A 13,509-nucleotide genomic window follows, 5' to 3' on the forward strand; every position below is an offset into this window, starting at 1 on the left:
CGATCTCTGTCTTAAATATACTCAACGACTGAGCCGCCACAGCCTTCTGTGGTAGAGAATTCCAAAGATTCACTACCCTCTGAGTGAAGAAATTTCTCCTCATCTCAGTCCTAAATGAGACTGTGACCCCCTGGTTCTAGACTCCCCAGGCAATGAGAGCAAGGGAATTCTCCCTGGTGTCCTGGCCAACATTTATCCCTCAACTAAAAGAAAATGATCACCTTGCTGTTTGCGGGAGCTTGCTGTGCGCAAATTGGCTGCTGCGTTTCCTACGTCACAACCGTGACCACACTTCAAAAAGTATTGTCTTTCGGATACGGCGTTAAACCGTGTGTCGGAGGCGCCGTCTCTCGGATGAGACGTTAAATTGAGGCCCCGTCTACTCTCTCGGGTGGATGTAAAAGATCCCATGGCCACTATTCGAAGTAAGAGCAGGGAAGTTCATCCCCAGTGTCCTGGCCAATGTTTATCCCTTAGTCAACTAAAACAGATTATCTCGAGGAACAGCACCTCATCTTTCGATTCGGCACTCTACAGCCCTCTGGGCTCAACATAGAGTTCAACAATTTCAGATCATAACCTCGGGCCCCTATCACATACATATACATATATATTGACGTAATAAAACTCACTACGCACTTGGTTTGAATATAAAGCAAGGCTTTAATCAACTTGTTTCAGAACATGGAGGTCTAGTTGTACTTCACTAGTTCCTTGTCTTACAAAATGTCCCTGGCAAGCTGGGGCCCACGCCCAAGTATTTATACTCCATGGACGGCGCCACCAGCTGGCCGTCCAGTGTTATTTCATAGGTAGTTTCTCGATGATGAGATTTATGACACATGTATTTTCTCTTTTTTTTTTATAATCCACACTTTCGTCTGGGCTTTTTTCTTCCCTCCCACATGGCAGATGTCCTTCATTCTGCCAGCGCCATTCACACTTCATCCAGAGCCATCCTTTATCCCTTGACTATCTCTTAATGTCTCTTAATCTCTCCTGCTTTCTATCCTATCTCTGACCTTCCCTTTTGTTCTTTCATCCCCTCCTCCTTTTCCCAGCCCCCACTTGCTTTAAAATCTATCCCCTTTCCTTTTTTTTCCAGTTCTGACGAAGGGTCTTCGACCTGAAACGTTGACTCTGTTTCTCTCTCCACGGATGTTGCCCGGGCCTGCTGAGTTTTTCCAGCGTTTTCTGTTGTTAAAACAGATTATCTGGTCATTTAGCACATTGCTGCTTGTGGGAGCTTGCTGTGTGCAAAATGGCTGCTGTGTTTCCCACATTACAACAGTGAGACCACTTCAAAAAAAAAAGTGCCTCATTGGCTGCAAACCATCAGTTCTAAACTAATTGTCCTTTATGTTTGTCGCTATTTACAGCATGCTTTTTTTTTAAAACGCTAATAATTGCTCATAACTTGACCATTGTAGAGAAGGGGAGGACACAGAGGGCATGAAGTTACACAACACTGGGAGGGGAGGAGGTGGTCGGGGGGGGGGGGGGGGATTATTAACCCTCCCCATCCGGTACAAACCAGGTAGGTGGACAGTTAAAAGGCTCCGAGTTACTTTCCCACTGGAATCCCGCCATTTAACGGACGCTACTGGACAGGCGGCTGAACCGCACGCCCAAAAGCCGGGCGGGGTCCTGATTCACACGTGCTAATCGATGACGTCACCGGGACCCGACAGCCATTTTAACTTCGGCCCGGGCCGGCATGTAGAGGATCGGGAAGTTGAGGAGGGCCTGCGGGTAAGATCATTGCATCCTTTGTGCGGGGCCGGGAGGAGCAGGAGTGTTCCCTCCGTGGCTGCCCCAACGAGGAATGCTTAGGCCGAATTCCCCTGCCTCCCGGGCATCCCGCTTCCCTACTGCAAGACCGAAACACCCTTCACTGCACGTAGCCGCGAGCCCGCGGTCAGCCAAGGGCCGTCAGATTTTCCAGAGGCCGGGAACAGTCACTTCCCGACGTGGACCGGTGGCCATCTTAATGAGGCCTGGCGGTTAAAATAGCCTCATACTTCCACGAGCTGGCATAAGCTAGACAAAAATCAGCGGTTTCTCACCTAATCTACCAGCAGTTGAAAGCCTCCTCCCCACCCTCCGGATGACTGGCGCTGCAATGATTGTTCCTGCACTCCTGTTCTCTATACTGAAAGGCAAAAAAAAAAATGTGGAAATTATTTTTTAAATTCTCAACCGGACCTGAATTTAACATCTGAGGTACAGGCGTCAATATTACTAATGGCTGTGATGGCAACCAGCGCTTTGTTTATAGTGAAAAATGGCAGCTGGATCAACAACATCAGCTGGTTTGGTTTCCATCTCCTGCCAGAATCATCAAGAACTCGGAGAAACCGGGTGGGTGGGTGCTGATAAAGTCAAACTGGTGGCTTTACACTGGCGTTGGAACATGTTGGCACAGGTAGATTCTTGTGTGAAAAATTAACCCTTTCTTAAGTTCCTTTTTAGAATCCGGGCAAAGGTAAAAGGTCACCAAATGACCCCCCCTTCCCCTCCCGCCCACACTTCTGGAGCGACATCATTTTTAGAAGTTTCAGGCCAATTGAGGGATAAATACTGGCCAGGCCAGGACACCGGGAGATCTATCCTGTTCTTCTTTGCATACTGCCATGGGTCCTTTTACATCCATCTGAGAGGGCAGCCAGGACACCGGTAGGGACACTGCAGTTGGTCTGAATGCTCTGGATTAGGGAGGTGAAAAATTGCCAGGGTTCTTGCTACCGGAGTTCTGGCTGAGATCCACTGACATGACCCAAGTCAGGGATCAAACCTGGGACCTCCAATTTGCAGAACAAGGTCCCACAAACAGCAATGTGATAAATGAACAGATGGGGAAGTTATGTTACAGTTATATATGGTTAGACCCCAGCTGGAGTCACTGCGTTCAGTTCTGGGCCCCGCACCTCAGGAATGATATATCGGCCTCGGAGAGGGAGCAGCATAGATTCACCAGAATGATACCAGGGGCTTGAAGGGTTAAACTACGAGGACAGGTTGCACGGACTGGGCTTGTATTCCCTCGAGTATCGAAGATGAAGGGGCGATCTAATTGAGGTGTTTAAGATGATTAAAGGAGTTGATTGGATAGTTAGAGAGAAACTCTTTCCTCTGGTGGGAGGGTCCAGAACAAGGGGGCATAACCTCAAAATTAGAGCCAGGCCGTTCAGGGGTGATGTCAGGAAGCGCTTCTTCACACAAAGGGCAGTGGAAATCTGGAACTCTCTCCCTCCAAAAAGCTGTTGAGGCTGGGGGTCAATTGAACATTTTAAAACTAAGATCGATAGATATTTGTTAGTGGTGTTTTCTACATTACAACAGTGACTACACATCAAAAGTACTTCATTGGCTGTGAAGCGTGTTGGAACGTCCTGAGGTTGTGAAAGGAGCTGTATAAATACACGTTTTCCTCTTGATCTCTAGCTCTATGAATACCTCTATTTATATCACTATCTCTATATCTAAATACGGTATATATATATATATAAAAAATAACAACAGAAAATGCTAGAAAAACCCAGCAGGCCAGGCAACATCCGTGGAGAGAAATTGGAGTCGACGTTTCGGGTCGAAACCCTTTTTCAAAACTGGAAAGGAAATGAAATAGATCGAAAGGCAGGGCTGGGACAGAACAAAAGAAGTGAAGAGACATTAAGAGGTATTCAAAACGAGACGAGATGCTGATAGGACTAGTGGAGACAAAAGACAGCTCGGATTAGGTGTGAAATGTGCTGGCAGGATGAGAGACAGCTGCCGTGTGGGAGAGAGGAAAAAAAGGAAAGGGGGGGGGAAAAAACCAAAACAAAGGTGTGGATAAAAAATATAAGTAAAAATGTAATAGGGGCCGAGGTTATGATCTGAAATTGGTGAACTCAATATTGAGTCCGGAAGGCTGTAAAGTGCCTAATCGGAAGATGAGGTGCTGTTCCTCGAGTTTACATTGAGCTTCCGTGGAACAATGCAAGAGGCTATCGTATATATAAAGTTTATACGGCACCTAAATATCCGGAAATCTCTTTTAACCGGCAAAATTCAGGAGTAGGTTCAGCTAAGTTTTACTGTATATTAGTGGCCGTGTAACCAGGGTTCCTGCACCTGTGGCCGTGTAACAGGGACTCCTGGATCTGTGGCCGTGTAACCGGGGTTCCTGCACCTGTGGCCGTGTAACAGGGACTCCTGGATCTGTGGCCGTGTAACCGGGGTTCCTGCACCTGTGGCCGTGTAACAGGGACTCCTGGATCTGTGGCCGTGTAACCGGGGTTCCTGCACCTGTGGCCGTGTAACCGGGGTTCCTGCACCTGTGGCCGTGTAACAGGGACTCCTGGATCTGTGGCCGTGTAACCGGGGTTCCTGCACCTGTGGCCGTGTAACAGGGGCTCCTGGATCTGTGGCCGTGTAACCGGGGTTCCTGCACCTGTGGCCGTGTAACAGGGACTCCTGGATCTGTGGCCGTGTAACCGGGGTTCCTGCACCTGTGGCCGTGTAACAGGGACTCCTGGATCTGTGGCCGTATAACTGGTGTGCTGTGTAACGGGGCTCTCGTACCTTGGTAGGTATACCTCTCCGTTATCCGGAATTTTTAATCAACCGGCACCATCCCGGTCCCGTAGGTGCCGGATACCAAAGAGTTTCCTGCGTATAAAAAAGTGAGACTGAAACACGAAATATTAGGCAAGGGTACTAGGGGGGGATATGGAACCAAGGCGGGTAGATTGGAGTTCAGATACAGATCAGCCATGATCTAATTGAAGGGTGGGACAGGCTCGAGGGGGCTGAATGGCCTCCTCCTGTTCCTATGATTCCTATCCACTAATCCTTGCTGGAAGTCCGTGTATGCGTCAACACTGAAAGGGGGGTGGGGGGGGTCGGGAAATGTGGCCTTCAGTTGCTCCCTTATTGCTGTCTGTGGGACCTTGCTGTGCGCAAAATGGCTGCCGTGTTTCCCCACATTACGACAGTGACTACATTTCAAAAAGTAACTTGTTGGCTGTGAAGTTAACAGAAAATTAATAGAAGGTTTCCAAAAGGATTTTTTTTGTGTGATGTGAGGAAAGCATCACGCAGCACTACTAATGGCCAAATAGTGCAATGACAGTTTGATAAGTTTACACAGAATGTCGCCATTATAAATTGTGGGGATCGGGACTTCTAATGGGGACAAAAGTTGACGCTTGAAAGATGACAGGAAATAAAGTTTTGTAGACAGGAGATGCACGCAGGCACAAGACTTTTAGTAAGATATACAGATGTTTGTGATTTCACTACACATAGCGCACGGAGGAAATATTCCCTGCACGTAAAAACACTATATTGTCATGCGCTATTAAAATAAATGATCTGAATGATAAGTTAAAGTGCACCTTCAGCATAATACCCACATTTGACTTAAGACTCCAATGGAACCCACAGCCAACAGACCAGCGCCCCATAGCCAGCATAAGCAAAGCACTGCAGTGATATGAAAATGGACTCAGCCTATTCATCCTTCCCAGTGGCAATTCAATGTTTGATTTGAGGTTCAAATTCTGTACCTTCAGATTAATTTGTATCTATCTCTATCTCTCTCTCTATAAATATATATATCTCTCTCTCTCAATATCTATCTATAACTCCCTCTCTATCTCCAGCTAAGTGTCAGTCGTGGCTCAGTTGGTAGCACTCACTCCTCTAAGTCAGAAGGTTGTGGGTTCAAGTCCCCACTCCATGAGACGCGAGCACATAAATCTAGGCCGACGCTCCCAGGGCAGTGCCGAGGGAGCGCTGCACTGTCCGAGGTGCCGTCTTTCGGATGAGACGTTAAACCGGGGCTCCCGTCTTGCTCTCTCAGGTGGACGTAAATAATCCCATGGCCGCTATTTCGAAGGCGAGCAGGGCAGTTCTCCCTGGCCTCCTGGCCAATATTTATCCCTCAATCAGCATCACTAAAAATAACAGGTGATCACATTGCTGTTTGTGGGAGCTTGATGTTCACAAATGGCTGTGGTGTTTCCTACATTACAACAGTGACTACACTTCAAAAAGTACTTCAATGGCTGTGAAGTGTTTTGGAACGTCCTGAGGTTGTGAAAGGAGCTGTATAAATATAAGTTTTTCTTTTGATCTCTAGCTCTATGTATACCTCTATTTATATCACTATCTCTAGATCTAATCTATACATCTATATATCTATATATATATATAAAAAAATGAGACTGAAACAAGAAAGCATTCAAATGTACTTGTATTTTCTCTCTGTCTCCCTCCCCCACTTGTTACTGCTCTGGGCTCCCTGTATTGGATAGTAAAACTCAAAAAAAAAGAATGCAATATATTCCTTAATATTTACCATTAGCGAAATTGCCAGGTAAGTACAGAGCTCTCCCTTGCTGTGCAGAGGGGTGATATATGTTAAAATGAGGTAATGCACTATTTTACGCCACATTAACAGCCTCCCGGGTATGCTGAACTGCATGATTGGAAAAGTATTTAGAAAAGTATTCAGGAAACTGTTTGGGGCTTGCAAGACCCTTTCCCAGCCTTGGGCTAATGACTTTTTTTCAAAAAAAAATAAACTCTGCAAAACACCTTATAAAATCTTCAACGTGGCTTGTGCTCTTATGCTACATGTCTTCAACATTTGTTAATCCTTTTGGCTTTCCTTTAGCTAACATTACGCTGTAGTTGTTAGTGAAATCGCAATCATTTCAAAATGCGTGTGGTGAGAGATCACACACATCCGACCGAGCTACAACATTTAAACCACCTTGGATTTCCCTTTCCTTAAACACCCTGAGATCCTAGCACACACACACATTTCTAAACCGGTTGCACAGATAGCATTTCATAAACAAAGGGCTTAACTTTCAAAGAAACCTGTTCTCACCATCACCACTATTTTGTCTGTGCCATTCCTCCTTCTGCAGTCTTCGCCGAGACTACAAATCTTTCTTAAACAAAACACACACATCAGGCTCAGATTGCCTCCTTTCACCCCCAGCCCCTCCTCCCACCCACCCCCCCCCCCCCATTTAAACAGTAACACCCCACTGTGAGATTCTCAAACATTCCTACGGTACATGTCTTACTTCTTGCACGCAGCGCTGCTCCTGACCAACTCCAGCCTTTCTAAAACTTCAAAAGTTCCTCCGACGAGCTTATCTTAATCAGCTACAAATTGGGGTCGCTGACCTGTCTCCGTCACCTTGTGTTAATCAAATTAGAGAGAGCCGGTCAGCTTGTGGCTTCGCATGTTTCTTGTCACAGAAATGTCTAAAAGCGACAGCACCGTTACATTTATATTGATCTGCACGTGGCACAATCTATGTGGTGATTGGAGACAAAATTTTAACTTTAAAAAGAAAAAGAAAAATCTGCGCCCTTTTCAATTTAGATTTCTTATGTTGATTTCAGTGTCAGCCGTGGCTCAGTGGGCAGCACTCTCGCCTCTGAGTCAGAAGGTTGTGGGTTCAAGTCCCACTCCAGGGACTTGAGCACATAAAAGCTAGGCTGACACTCAAGGGAGTGCTGCACTGTCGGAGGTGCCGTCTTTCAGATGAGACGTTAAACCGAGGCTCCCGCCTGCTCTCTCAGGTGAACGTAAAAGATCCCATGGCCACTATTTCGAAGAAGAGCAGGGGGAGTTCTCCCCCGTGTCCTGGGCCAATATTTATCCTTCAATCAACATCACTAAAACAGATTATCTGTTTGTGGGAGCTTGCTGTGCGCAAATTGGCTGCCGCGTCTCCCACATTACAACAGTTATTCCACTTCAAAAATACTTAATTGGCTGTAAAGCGCTTTGAGACGTCCAGTGGTCGTGAAAGGCGCTATATAAATGCAAGTCTTTCTTTCTTTCCAGCGTTTTCGTGAAAATTCCACTAATCCGCATTTCATCGACGGTAATGCACTGTCGGAGGTTTCGGATGAGACGTCAAACCGAGTCCCCGCCTGCTCTCTCAGGTGAACGCAACAGATCCCATGGCCACTATTTCGAAGAAGAGCAGAGGGACTTCTCCCCCTGGTGTCCCGGCCACTATTTTTCTTCTTCTTAGGCAGTCCCTCAGAACAGAGGATGACTTGCTTCCACATTAAAAATGAGCTCTCAGGTGACTGATGAGTCCAATGTGAGCCATGAGGGTCCTGACGTTCCAGGTCCCGAACTTCATTTTAAAGGGTGGAAGATGCCTGTGCGTGAATTCTTTTAACGTGGGGTGGCCGTTGCCCACCAGCTACCACACGGGGCTTGACAGAGCAAGGTCTTGGTCCAATGGCAAGGGGATCCAAGACGATTGGAGACCAGGCTCTGCTACATCGGCCTAGCACACACACACACACACACACACACACACACACACATACTCCTACTGTCCTCCTCCCTCCTTTCCTCTCTGCCTGGGATGTCTGGCCGCTGACACTCGATGCTGTGGCCCTGATGACAGGAGCGCAGATCTCCCCGGGGACATAGAAGATAGGAGCAGGAGTAGGCCGTTCGACCCCTCGAGCCTGCTCCACCATTTAATGAGATCATGGCTGATCATCCAAATTCAGTACCCTGTCCCTGCTTTCTCCCATATCCCTTGATCCCTTTAGCCTCAAGAAATATATCCAACTCCTTCTTGAATATATTTAATGAATTGGCCTCAACTGCCTTCTGTGGTAGAGAATTCTACAGGTTCACCACTCTCTGGGTGAAGAAATTCCTCCTCATCTCTGTCTTAAATGGCTTACCCCTTATCCTTAGACTGTGACCCCTGGTTCTGGACTCCCCCGCCACTGGGGTGCAGGAAGGATGTTCCCGGCCACTATTTATCCTGCCGCCAACATCACGGGGGCCGGCGGGGAACAGATTACCTGGTCATTATCACATTGCTGTTCGTGGGATCTTGCTGTGCGCAAATTAGCTGCCGCTTTTCCCACATTACAACAGTGACTCCACTTCAAAAAAAAAAGCACTTAATTTGGTAATAAAGCGCTTTGGGGGTGTCCTGATGTCCTGAAAGGCGCTATATAAATGCAGGGCCTTTCTTTACTCGGCATTCTGTTCCCGTGAAGCTGCACGGCCGCGATCTAAAGGTCCCGCGCAAGCCGCGCACTGGCTTTTATCTGAGAAAAAACCCCGCATGAGCAGACATTTGAATGAGCCGTGCAGCCCGTTAAAGGGCCCGTGCACCCAAAAAAAAATGAGGGAACCACTGATTGCACCAGACCAATTCTTTTTTTTAAAAAAAAGACTCTCCCCCCCCCCCTTTCCCGGTTACTTTAAATAGAAAACAAATTAAATAATAGTTCCTTTCACAACTGGTTTTAACACAGTTTTGACACCACCAACATATCAGGACCGCCTTCCTGTTCTCTTAAATGAGGCGAGAGGCTAATTAGCCTCCAAGTTGACTCAAGCAAAAGAAATAAATTAGTGAAACTTCACAATCTCCAATGACCGCAGGAATTTAATGAGCAACTAGCTTGACGTCAATTTGACAATACGATGATGTATTGACACAAGCAACAAGCTGAAACCTATGTCCCAGGAAGTGCTGTGGTTGCCTTGACTTACGGAGGAAACCTAAAGAACATGGAGACAGTTAAATGTAAAAGGAGTCAGGTTGCAAGCCTTTCGCTTACAGTTTTTTGTATCCGTAAGTGACTTCCGACAACAAAACAAAATCAGCTAAATGCATTCACTGCACAAGAATATCACAGAAAGGCGACAGAAGGAAAAACTTTTTTTCCGCCACGAGTGGTGAGGATTTGCGCTGCGCTGCCTGATAGGGCGGTGGATACAGAGTCAATAGCAGCCTTCAAAAGGGAATTGGATAAATACTTGAAGGAGAAAAAATTGCAGGGATATGGGGAAAGAGCCGGGGGAGTGGGACTAACTGGATTGTTCTTCGAAAGAGCCGGCGCAGACTCAATGGGCCGAATGGCCACCTCCTGTGCTGCACTGTTCTATGATTCTATGAATATGCAACCACTGGAGAGTATAAAAGCAAAATTCGCTTAGAAAGTTTCGAACCTACAAACAGGGAGTCCCAGAGGCTTAATATATTTCACAGCTCGGATGGCTGATCGGCTTAATGTTAGGGATTTGTGGCTCGCACGTTCCTTTTCACAGTGAGAATATCTCCGGGCACAGGCTGCTGTACAGCTTTTCACATTTGTACAGAATATCATGTTTTAAATTACTCCCCATAATGGAAAATATGCGTTCAGCACTTCCTTGGAATACAGCGGGATTTAAAAACCTGAACAGTCTCGCCTGTGGATTGAAATTGTTAGCCACACCATACCTTACAATAAAGCCCAATATGCTACCAAAATGCACCTGCCCTGATCATGGAATCCCTTGTGTGATCGAAATGAAACAAAGAAACATAGAAGATAGGAGCAGGAGTAGGCCATTCGGCCCCTCGAGCCTGCTCCGCCATTCAATGCGATCATGGCTGATCATCCAAATTCAGTACCCTGTCCCTGCTTTCTCCCCATATCCCTTGATCCCTTTAGCCTTAAGAAATATATCCAACTCCTTCTTGAATATATTTAATGAACTGGCCTCAACTGCCTTCTATGGTAGAGAATTCCACAGGTTCACCACTCTCTGGGTGAAGAAATTCCTCCTCATTTCTGTCCTAAATGGCTTACCCCTTATCCTTAGACTGTGACCCCTGGTTCTGGACTCCCTGACCATCGGGAACATCCTTCCTGCATCTAGTCTGTCCAGTCCTGTCAGAATTTTATAAGTTTCAATGAGATCCCCTCTCACTCTTCTAAACTCCAGCGAGTATAAGCCCAATCGACCCAATCTCTCTTCATACGTCATTCCTGCCATCCCAGGTATCAGCCTGGTGAATCTTCGCTGCACTCCCTCCATGGCAAGAACATCGGGAAGCCATTGTATTGACTCTGAACGCGGCGCTGTATGTATAGCTGACGCGTCCCTACGGGGAACAAGCATTCCACTGTACTTGTACTGGTTACATATGGCAAATAAAGCTGAACTGAACTGAATTGAACCGAGATGTAAAATACAACAGAACACCTTAGTTCAACAAAGCAGTGAAACAGTAATTCACCTTGGAACTTCGAACCTGGAGGTATGTTTGCAACTGTTTTAGTGGCAGCTCAGGTTGTACACAGATCCAAGTTAAGAAGCATCAGGATTTTTTTTCCCCTGCAAGAACCAACACTGAGAGATGGATAAGTTATGTTCTATGCCAAAAATGCATTAAAGACATGCAGAGTGTCATCAGATCTTCAGAATATTATTGTACATAGAATTTACAGCGCAGAAACAGGCCATTCAGCCCGACTGGTCTGTGCCGGTGTTTATGCTCCACGCCAGACTCCTCCCACCCCTAGTTCATCTCACCCCATCAGCGCACCCTTCTATTCATAGAAACATAGAAAAATAGGAGCAGGAGTAGGCCATTCGGCCCTTCGAGCCTGCTCCGCCATTCAATATGATCATGGCTGATCCTCTATCTCAATACAGGAAACTGTGTGTTATCCGGAGGCTAACTGTCCGGAATGCTCGAGCCACCGGCAAAAATCAGGTGCCGTTTTCGTTAGGTTTTTTTTTCTCATTGCTTTTTTCCTCAACAGTCAAGCTCTGCAAGGTCTGCTGAAGCTGTTGCTAAGCTACAGAGACACGTGGACTGTTTAGAAGCTGTAAGCAACAGGGTTTGTTGACAGATACGGAGCTCAGAAGCTTCCGTATCTTTCAACATTAGCGCTGGAGTGTCCGGCAGTTTTGAGGGAACGGCAACAGCTCGGTCCCGTCGGTGCCGGATAGCACAAAGTTTCCTGTACCATATTCCCACGCTCTCCCCATACCCCTTGATGCCTTTTGTGTCTAGAAATCTATCTCCTTCTTAAATCTATTCAGTGACTTGGCCTCTACAGCCTTCTGTGGTAGAGAATTCCACAGGTTCACCAGCCTCGGAGTGAAGAAATTTCTCCTCATCTCAGTCCTAAATGTCCTACCCCGTATCCTGAGACTGTGATCCCTCGTTCTAGACCCCCCAGCCAGGGTAAACATCCTCCCTGCATCCAGTCTGTCTAGCCCTGTCAGAATTTGATACGTTTCAATGAGATTCCCCTCTCATTCTTCTAAGCTCTAGTGAATACAGGCCTAGCCGATCCAATCTCTCCTCATATGACAGTCCTGCCATCCCAGGAATCAGTCTGGTGAACCTTCGCTGCACTCCCTCTATGACAAGTATATCCTTTCTTAGGTAAGGAGACCAAAACTACACACGGTACTCACCTGGGCCCTATATAACTGTAGTAAGACATCCTATTCCTTTCTCCCTCATGTACTTATCTAGCTTCCCCTTAAATGCATCTAATGCCACTCGCCTCAATCACTCCCTGTGGTAGCGAGTTCCACATTCTCACCACTCTCTGAGTAAAGAAGTTTCTCCTGAATTCCTTAATGAATTTATTGGTGACTATCTTATATTTATGGCCCCTATGGACTCCCCCGTAAGTGGAAACATATTTTCTAAGTCTGCCCTATCAAACCCCTTCATAATTTTAAAGACCTCTATTAGGTCACCCTTCAGCCTTCTGTTTTCTAGAGTAAAGCACCCCAGTCTGTTCTTTCTATGTGGAAGATAGTGGATAGTTGGCAATTAGTCCTATGAGATTATACAAGTCAAAGCATTATGGTATTATCAATTTTTTTCCAGGACTAATGAGATTCTATGGGAGCATTTTAAAATCCTATATGAATGTGTCGTCATAAATTCTGGTTCAATATTTATATTTTCCTAAATACACATACATCTATTACATATAAAAAGACTTGCATTTCTATGGCGCCTTTCACGATGTCCCAAAACGCTTTACAGCCAATGTAGTACTTTTTGAAGTGCAGTCACTGTTGTAATGTAGGAAACGCGGCAGCCATTTTTTGCACACAGCAAGATCCCACAAACAGCAATGTGATAATGACCAGATAATCAGTTTTAGCGATGTTGATTGAGGGATAAATATTGGCCCAGGACACCGGGGAGAACTCCCCCTGCTCTTCTTCGAAATAGTGCCATGGGATCTTTTACGTCCACCCGAGAGAACAGACGGGGCCTCGGTTTAACGTCTCATCTGAAAGACGGCACCTCCGACAGTGCAACGCTCCCTCAGCACTGCACTGGAGCATCAGCCTAAATTTTTGTGCTCAAGTCTCTGGAGTGGGGACTTGAACCCACGACCTTCTGACTCTGAGTGTGAGAGTATATGCATCTCTCACACATACGAATACCTCCTGTTTCTTGCTCAGAGTGAGTCAGATAATTCACAATTTTATAACAAAAAGGAATGTGTACATCACGCAGTGGCCAACTTTGGAGTCACTAACTAAAGGTGACTGAATAAGTCAAATTCCATAGTTATTAAATAATATTCTAGGATTTTTTCCTAATGCTTTTGGGATTGGATTCCACAACTGCCCATTATTCTGTGAAAATTGTAAATAAGTGGTGGCTTTAGTTTTTAAAGCTGAGAATACCCAGC

The 13,509-nt window shown here is 46.1% G+C and overlaps 1 protein-coding gene across 2 annotated transcripts in view; it reads right to left on the reverse strand.

Moving 5' to 3' along the window:
- Positions 1–13,509, reverse strand: part of bmpr1ba (bone morphogenetic protein receptor, type IBa) — a 561,149-nt gene that overhangs the window by 423,875 nt on the left and 123,765 nt on the right. The window contains exon 2 of one of the 2 annotated variants that reach the window (XM_086006489.1): positions 2,067–2,152. The exons of the other annotated variant lie outside the window; for it this stretch is intronic. The gene's annotated coding sequence lies outside the window, so the exon portion shown is untranslated. The remainder of the gene's footprint in view (positions 1–2,066; positions 2,153–13,509) is intronic. 2 annotated transcript variants of the gene reach the window in all.

The sequence above is a fragment of the Somniosus microcephalus genome, chromosome 2 (genome assembly GCF_052327205.1).
Source record: "Somniosus microcephalus isolate GS21.2 chromosome 2, FLI_Smic_1.0, whole genome shotgun sequence".
In the NCBI taxonomy this organism is placed as follows: Eukaryota; Metazoa; Chordata; class Chondrichthyes; order Squaliformes; family Somniosidae; genus Somniosus; species Somniosus microcephalus.